General features: G+C 35.0%; 1 long non-coding RNA gene across 1 annotated transcript in view; it reads right to left on the reverse strand.

The window, feature by feature from the left end:
• The window catches only part of LOC111088758, a 31,992-nt gene extending 25,232 nt beyond the window's left edge, over positions 1 to 6,760 (reverse strand). Inside the window, exons 1-2 of the long non-coding RNA XR_002613180.1 lie at positions 6,734 to 6,760; positions 6,506 to 6,519 (exon numbers count right to left, since the gene is read on the reverse strand). This is a non-coding gene — a long non-coding RNA (uncharacterized LOC111088758). The remainder of the gene's footprint in view (positions 1 to 6,505; positions 6,520 to 6,733) is intronic.
• Between the last annotated feature and the right edge of the window lie 1,144 nt (positions 6,761 to 7,904).

The following is a 7,904-nucleotide window of genomic DNA, read 5'->3' on the forward strand; positions in this document are numbered from 1 at the left end:
ATAGTAAAAAAAGTATATATGTTTGTGTGTATAGAAGTAAAATTGATGTTGTTGTTATTAATAACTTGAAACGTTAATCATATTTGTTGTGTGTTTATGTGTGTGTATACACAGTTAGCCTAACCCTAATTTGATTTCTTACTAGGAGTTTTTTATAGCGAAGAGTTGTTTAATTAACATCGTATGATCACAACTTTAAAATCGTGCAACATGGGGGAGAAGGATAGTTTTTTACTTTAATACATGACGTGGTTTTAAAATACTGCAAGTCACATAGTGTGTCTAAACTTAAAGAGAATAAGTTTTGTAGTAAAAAAAAAGTGATGGCATTCGGGCAGTTTTGGAGAAAGATAGTTTGAAGTAAACCACACCAGTTTCCTAGTTTGTTCTGTGAAATCGCAAGTTTACGTCGAACAGTATTAATTTTTACTGTTATGACAACGTGTATGGTACACACTGTATAACCTTTGTTTTAATCTTTAAAAGTATGATATTTAACCACACTTGAGGCTGGAATTTTGTACTAACCTGAAAAGGTTTTCTGTTCAAAATTTCCAAAGCTTAACAGTTTCAAGAAGTAACGAATAAAATGTAAAGATACACCTGGAACTTGGAATGTTCTTTGTCTATAAACGTAACACTGTAAGAGTTAAAATGCAAACTGTTCGTTTCTTGCCCGGAGATAAACTTGTTTATATTAAATAAAGATAAGGCCATTTTACTATAATGTAGTATGTCACGTGCATCATATAACTCACTTTCTTATTTCACGTTTCCAGAGGAAACATCCTAATGGATGTCATGTGCTCAAACAAAGTGGTTTGACGTCATAACCTCAATTCACCTCGCAACACAGTTTTTCGACCGGGTTATAAAGGACTGTCGAAAAACACGCCACGGCAATTGTTACCCACGCAGATTGTGTTGGATGTTCCGGTTTCGCGGTATTTGGCTCGGGCCCACGACACAGCGTTTGTGCATTCAAAACCATCCCTGTTCCTCTGTCTGCCGTACTAATTGTTTGCTAGAATTTCGTGTTCTTTATTGTCAAATTTAGACCAAACATTGGAAATTCACAACTGAGCATAAATTTCTAATCGATTTGATTTCTTGTATTAAAGACCTAGTGTCGGGTATGGCTATAAATAAAATGTACAAGAGACATCTGATTAACTTAATGTTAACGCAGTATAGTATTTACATAAATGAATTTATGCGAGCTAATGTTATGGCATTAAAATTTTTAACAGGAATTTTATCTTCACTATCACATATATCTTGGAAACAGTTTTCATACAAGAGCTACGAAGTGTTTATAGCATATCGAGAATCTTTGTAACTTTGAAAACGTCACATTTAAATTACACCGAAAAAAAAAAACTACTGAACTATTAATATTTTAAGTAGGGTATTTGGTCAGTTGACTAGTTACGTATTATGGTCAAATATTACTTAGTTTATGTCGTCACAGAAATTTCAGTAGGCATGAAAAACTGATTTTTTTCCCCAATTTACGTACTGTAAAGTTTCTAAATATATTTTAGCCCTCTTGTTAGGTTATTCTCAATTCTCAGTATATTATGTAGAAGTTGAATAAAGTATTTTTTGCACTGATAACGTCAAGGTCACTAATAAACCCAATAGAACTATGTCAGTATCATATTTCCCCGAAAGGGGCCGCAGCCCGGACGGATCACCTGCTATAACCACTGGCATCTATTATATAGTAGTATGTTGTCTGTCAGTAGACACTAAAATGACGTCACACAAGAGTTGCTTAACGTTGCAATTTGTACTCTCGTGACGTCAGTAAAACGTGCGTATGCCATGAACCACGATAAGAATTATGCACTCTGTAAGTTACAACATGACATAATTTCAAAAGCAAGAAATCAATAATTGTTACTCGTAATTTTGGTTTTATTTACTCTTGAAACAAAACTTTCAGGGACCCTGCGCAAGTACATCTATTCTCTTGGTTCTTTAATTGTCTAGTTTTATTATTTGTTAATTCTATAGAAACTTCAACACTTCATTACCTCATTCTTATCCTTTTGTCTAATAAAAGGAAGAGTTGCGAGGTATTTGTAAAAATGTAACACATTTTAAAGCAGCTTGTTAGGCCAGTTTATGGGATTATTAAGTCTTTTTCGTGCTCCTCACAAATTTCATCTTCCATTGTCATTTCATTTATTTCTAATTGTCACGATTCTGGTCATTCTGTTTTTTCCTTTCTCTATACCATTTTCATTATCAGATAAAAACTGAGCCTGAATTTCTTCAGGGTACTTTTCATCATTTGAAGACTATGATGGACAGTGACCGACTTCCCAACTGTAAACATTTGCACTCATTTTGTTTCTTTGTTTAGTATGTACTGATCTTTAAAGGATTAGTTCCCCACAGTGCAAAGAAGAAACATAAGAATGGTGGGTACAGTGACTAAGAAAAGGAGGGGGCGGAGAAGTGGTATAGGTCTTTAATAAATAAGAGAAATTTCCACAGTAGAAATTACATCTCTTATGGTTTTTGCAACCAAATGGATTGTGTCTTGAATGAAAATGAGGCAATTGTGAAAGAAGACTACTGGTAATAATGAATTTTGTAACTGGCCACGACTTTAATGAGGTCAGATCATATATTAAATCCTTTGTTAATAAGCTGGAGTAATCAGTTGTTTGTATAATTCTGGGACATTGACATTCATCTGTTTCTTCTCAACTTTTCTGCTATATCATGTGTATTTTGTCGTATGATGAGAAGTTCTTGCTTGGCACCAAAAATTGGAAATGCATGTGCTTCCATCCTTTCAGTTAGTTAACTACAGGTTGGAAGAAGTTGGAGTTTCTCACCCAGAATACATTTTCATCGAGAATATCAGTTTGGATCTTTATAGAACATCTACCAGAGGCTATTTCTTCCACGCCTGCTATTGCAGAGTTTTCCTGCAGGCTTGAAGATGTCTGAAGCAGTGGACGAAGCACATTGAATAATAAGGTAATGGTGAAGTCGATCCTTCAAACCGGATATTGGCACTTGTTTGTGTAAACATGATGACAGTATTTTCAAATTACTATCATCATCGATGAATAGCTGCATTGTATGTCACACACACCCACAGTATTGGAAGTGGGTTTACTCATTCTTTATCACATCTCAGTTGATCTACTCACTGACCCGCATTGTCTTGTCTCATTACTTCCCAAGTGGTATTCCTATTGGCTACATTGTCTGTCTCATTACTTCCCAAGTGGTCTTCCTATTGGCTACATTGTCTGTCTCATCACTTCACAAGTAGTCTTCTTATTGGCTGCATTATCTGTCTTATTACTTCCCAAGTGGTCTTCCTATTGGCTACATTGTCTGTCTCATTACTTCCCAAGTGGTCTTCCTATTGGCTACATTGTCTGTCTCATTACTTCCCAAGTGATGTTCCTATTGGCTACATTGTCTGTCTCATTACTTCCCAAGTGATGTTCCTATTGGCTACATTATCTGTTGTATCACTTCACAAGTAGTCTTCTTATTGGCTGCATTATCTGTCGCATCATTTCACAAGTAGTCTTCTTATTGGGTGCATTATCAATTAATGGACACTACTTTGGATGGCCTCAGCTTAACAATACTGTTCCAAATTGATTTGTAATGTAATTTGTAGCGTGTCGAAATTCATAGGTGCTATAAATTAAATAAAGGACCGACTGTGGACTGGTGCTATAAATTTATTGCTTCTTCATTGCATACATCACTTCGGCCATCAGGTCATCACGCTGACCTGAGGGGAATTCATGATTGGGTTATATTCATTAGACCTAAGGAAGTGCTATAATTCATGATTGTGATACTAATCTCCTATTGGGTATCTGTGTTTTCAACGCTAGAAGGTTTCTCGCTAGCTTGGGTACAGCTTCTAAAATAAGGTCAACATATTTGGTCTTTGAACAATGCGGAATAGGGTAAAACAAACGTTATTTGTCAAGGAAGATTCTGTGCATTAATTCAATTGTCACATTTACGAAGATTTCAACAGGCGTGCTCTGCAAATTCAGTAGTGATCAGTTTACTACTGTAGTTGCAGGAGCCATAGGAGAGACAGCACGACCAGTATTGTTTGACCTGTTGCTTCTCCTTCACAGTCGCACACTCAACTGAATAGTCGTTCTAGCTTTTAACTGTTTTCCCATCTTGATGGCGAATAAAAGCTTCCAAAACATAGCTTTGTTTTGTTTGTTCAGAAACAAAATATCAGTACAAAACTCAGTCTTCACGGTAAAAGCTGGTGCAGGTTACTCAATGTAATCAGAACTTACACTTTCACTGAAAGTAAGAATTACTTCTTATCTGTACTTTCTAATAACACCCACTCTTCTTTTATATAGAACGGTGTTTGAATGCGTAACTAATGAATTTCTTTTAGGGAAAATGTTCAACCAATAGCAGTAGTTTCAGAATCTATTTCAACCAATATACACTCAGTTCCAAAGAAATCCAACCAATCGAAATGAAATTCAAACTCGCCAGTGAATAAATATCAAACCTTCACATATATTTAAGTTTTTTTAATTTTATTTAACCATGTGGAATAACATAACTCCAGTAAATAGTCCCCCCCTTCAGTGCCTCATCGGTAAGTCTGAAAACTTATAACCGGGTTTCGATACCCCACTGATTGTCCATTGTGCAGCTTTGCGCCTACAACAAACAAACCAATAGATTTGAAACCTAATAAAAAATCATATCTCTTGCAAAAATTGAAAAGTGGAAAATTATCTATATGATACAAGTTATTTTTAATATAATTACCATTTACAGCTATAAGACTACCTTAAGTCGTGATTTTCTACATCATTAATTAATAATAAAGCATATTGGTACCATACAACTGTCATGTTAAATCCGTTTGCTATGGTTAGGTTATACTCGTTAGGGGCCCGGCATGACCAAGTAGATAGGGCGCCTGACTCGCAATTTGAGAGTTGCCTGTTCGAATCTCCGTCCCGCCAAACACGCTCGCCCTTTCAGCCGTGGGGGGCTTTATAATGTGACGGACAATCCTACTGGTAAAAGAGTAGTCCAAGAGTTGGCGGTGGTGGTGATGACTAGCTGCCTTCCCTCTAGTCTTTAACTGCTAAGTTAGGGATGGCTAGCGCAGATAGCCCTCGTGTAGCTTTGCGCGAAATTCAAAACCAATTCAAATATTCGTTAGGCCTAAGGAAGTGTTATAATACTAGATCTCTGATTATTGTTTGTATTATCTTACGTACTTGATAAGGAAAATTTGTAGGAAATGTTAAAATTGGATTGCCAAAAAAAAAGTCAGTCGATCGATCTCATCGTAGACCTGTTTTACCTATCCTATTACAATGAAGCTTGCGATGTAATACGTCCAAAACTCTCTGAACCTACCGCACCGATCATCACCAATGATAACTGGGTAATATTTTTATAACTAGGCAGTATTTTTATAGCTGAGCAATAAATAAAACACTTGAAATTTCCACAAAAATGATATGTTTCAGATTTAAACCAATAAAAGTTGCAAACAAAAAGGAGTAAGCTTCAAATATAAAACAATCAAAAAACAAACTTTAAAAAAATATTTGTTTTTCTTTAATGAAAAATCTCATGAGTGTTGCAAGAAAAAGAAAAAAAGCCAGGCACTTTCATTGATAACTGCGTCTACAAAGAAATACTTCAATAAAATCTACTCTGTGATGTAATGCTGTGATGATAGCTCATTTTGAAGTTAAAATTTCAGTAAAATCCTATTTCTCATGGATGGTGAACATTATTGAATGTGAAGTATGAGTACATTGTTGTAGAACTGTCAGACAATTCCAGAAAAGACTGCAGGCCCAATAGCCTTCCCCAGGAACTAACAGTTATACCTGCCAGTAGGGTGGGTATTTCTGCGAGTATTGTTAAAGTGTTTAGTTTGTTGAAAACATGCCATACATTAGCTACAATTTAGACAAGAGCGAAAGATGGATTGCAGTGATGACATTAGCTTATTTAATGTAGAATGGACTTTCCTCGAACTGGAGGGAGTTTTGTTTAGGCTAGAGAGTTTACGACGATTCTTGCCCTTCGCTGGCTTACTGGTAAGCCTGAAAGATCATAACGCTAAAAACCGCGTTTCGATACAGTTAGGCAAAGCACAGATAGCCCATTGTATAGCTTTGTGCTTAACAACAAATTATACTATTCGTTCGTTTAAACAGTTTTTTAACCATAATGTTAAACAATCAGCACAGTGTTCGAAGGATTATCTGTTAAACAATAGATACATACCTTCCAAGTATTATCTGTTAAACAATAGATACATACCTTCCAAGTATTATCTGTTAAACAATAGATACATACCTTCCAAGTATTATCTGTTAAACAATAGATACATACCTTCCAAGGATTATCTGTTAAACAATAGATACATACCTTCCAAGTACTTCTGTTAAACAATAGATACATACCTTCCAAGTACTTTTGTTAAACAATAGATACATACCCTCAAAGGATTATCTGTAAAATAGAATATTTCAAAATCTACAAGTGCAATTTATGTTAAAAGACACAGATATCCAACATATATTTGTGTGTGTGTATGATGAATAAAAATATCTATGTTACACGTTTATTATTATTTTGTAGTATGATTGGTAAAATTCCGCTATGCTATGTTTTCAGTGATGTAATTTTAAACTATTAAAACTTGATAGATAACGAACTGACTTACTGGTTCCGAGTGTCCTCACTCCTAGGAAACAAACAAACAATAAATTGATACAGTATACCAAGCGAATTGAAATGCGTAGATGAATTGGAAATTGTGACATTTAAAAACAGGCTCCGTTTAGTTCTGTTTTCATTCCTTCCCTAACTTATCAGTTACTAACGAAAATCTATAAAACAAACAAACAAATTACATAAAAACGCATTTATACACTGAGATTAAACTTACGTGTTGCCAGTACAAAAATTGTATGAAGGTGTGTGTTTACACGCGCATCAACATCACATAGCGGATAACGACTAATTCGAAAGTGTTAGCTTTTACAGGTCTGACGTCAGTAAGTTTTTTTTTCTCCTTCTTGAGGCTTGTTAATTATCACCCAATTCTTATCTTGGCAAAAAATGAAACAACTGTTCAACATCCAAGTAACATATAATGACAAACAGTTGTATTGCACTTTATAATACAAACATTTTTATCGAAAAGAATGGATTTTCAGCACGTGTTTAAAGGAAAGTTTTAGTTGTAAGAAAAACGTTACCTATCTTACCCGAGCTACTCTCGCCAACAGTATCTACACTGTTCGTAAATCATGATATTTGATAATTTAATAATATCTTAGATGTATAATAAAGATAAATGTGTTCAATTTATTGTCGTTTTACCGTCCATAGTAAAATAGTGATGGCTTAACTCTTTAACTTAGGCCTACTTTCTGTTCGTTAAGACGAATGAAACTGCCACGACTACACCTGTACGTTAAAATATGCCAGAGCGATAACAAACATAATCATGTTTAGTTTCAAATATACAACACAAACGCCATCTGTTTATACAACTTGGAGTTGTATTAATGTGTTGATATACATCTTTGTCTTGTTGTAAATCTGATTATTTGAAACAAGAAAATCGCGTGTTTTTAGCTTTAGAATTGTAAGCAAAAGAACAGCACTATTTCTCCGTCGTGCACATTATCTCGAAGGATCCATTATGAACGAGTGTTATTTTTGAAAATCTTCAAAACGTTTGAGGATAAATCAAAAAGCGTCCAGATATTAATGAAGCAGTGCAGCCTCCTTAATTATTTCCCCTCGATGTGGATTCCTGTACGTGGTGAGGGGACCTCCCAGGGAAGGTTCAGTATTTACAGTTACTTTCTCTGGGTATCTAAACA

The sequence above is a fragment of the Limulus polyphemus genome, unplaced genomic scaffold, assembly GCF_000517525.1.
Source record: "Limulus polyphemus unplaced genomic scaffold, Limulus_polyphemus-2.1.2 Scaffold4366, whole genome shotgun sequence".
Classification (NCBI taxonomy): Eukaryota; Metazoa; Arthropoda; class Merostomata; order Xiphosura; family Limulidae; genus Limulus; species Limulus polyphemus.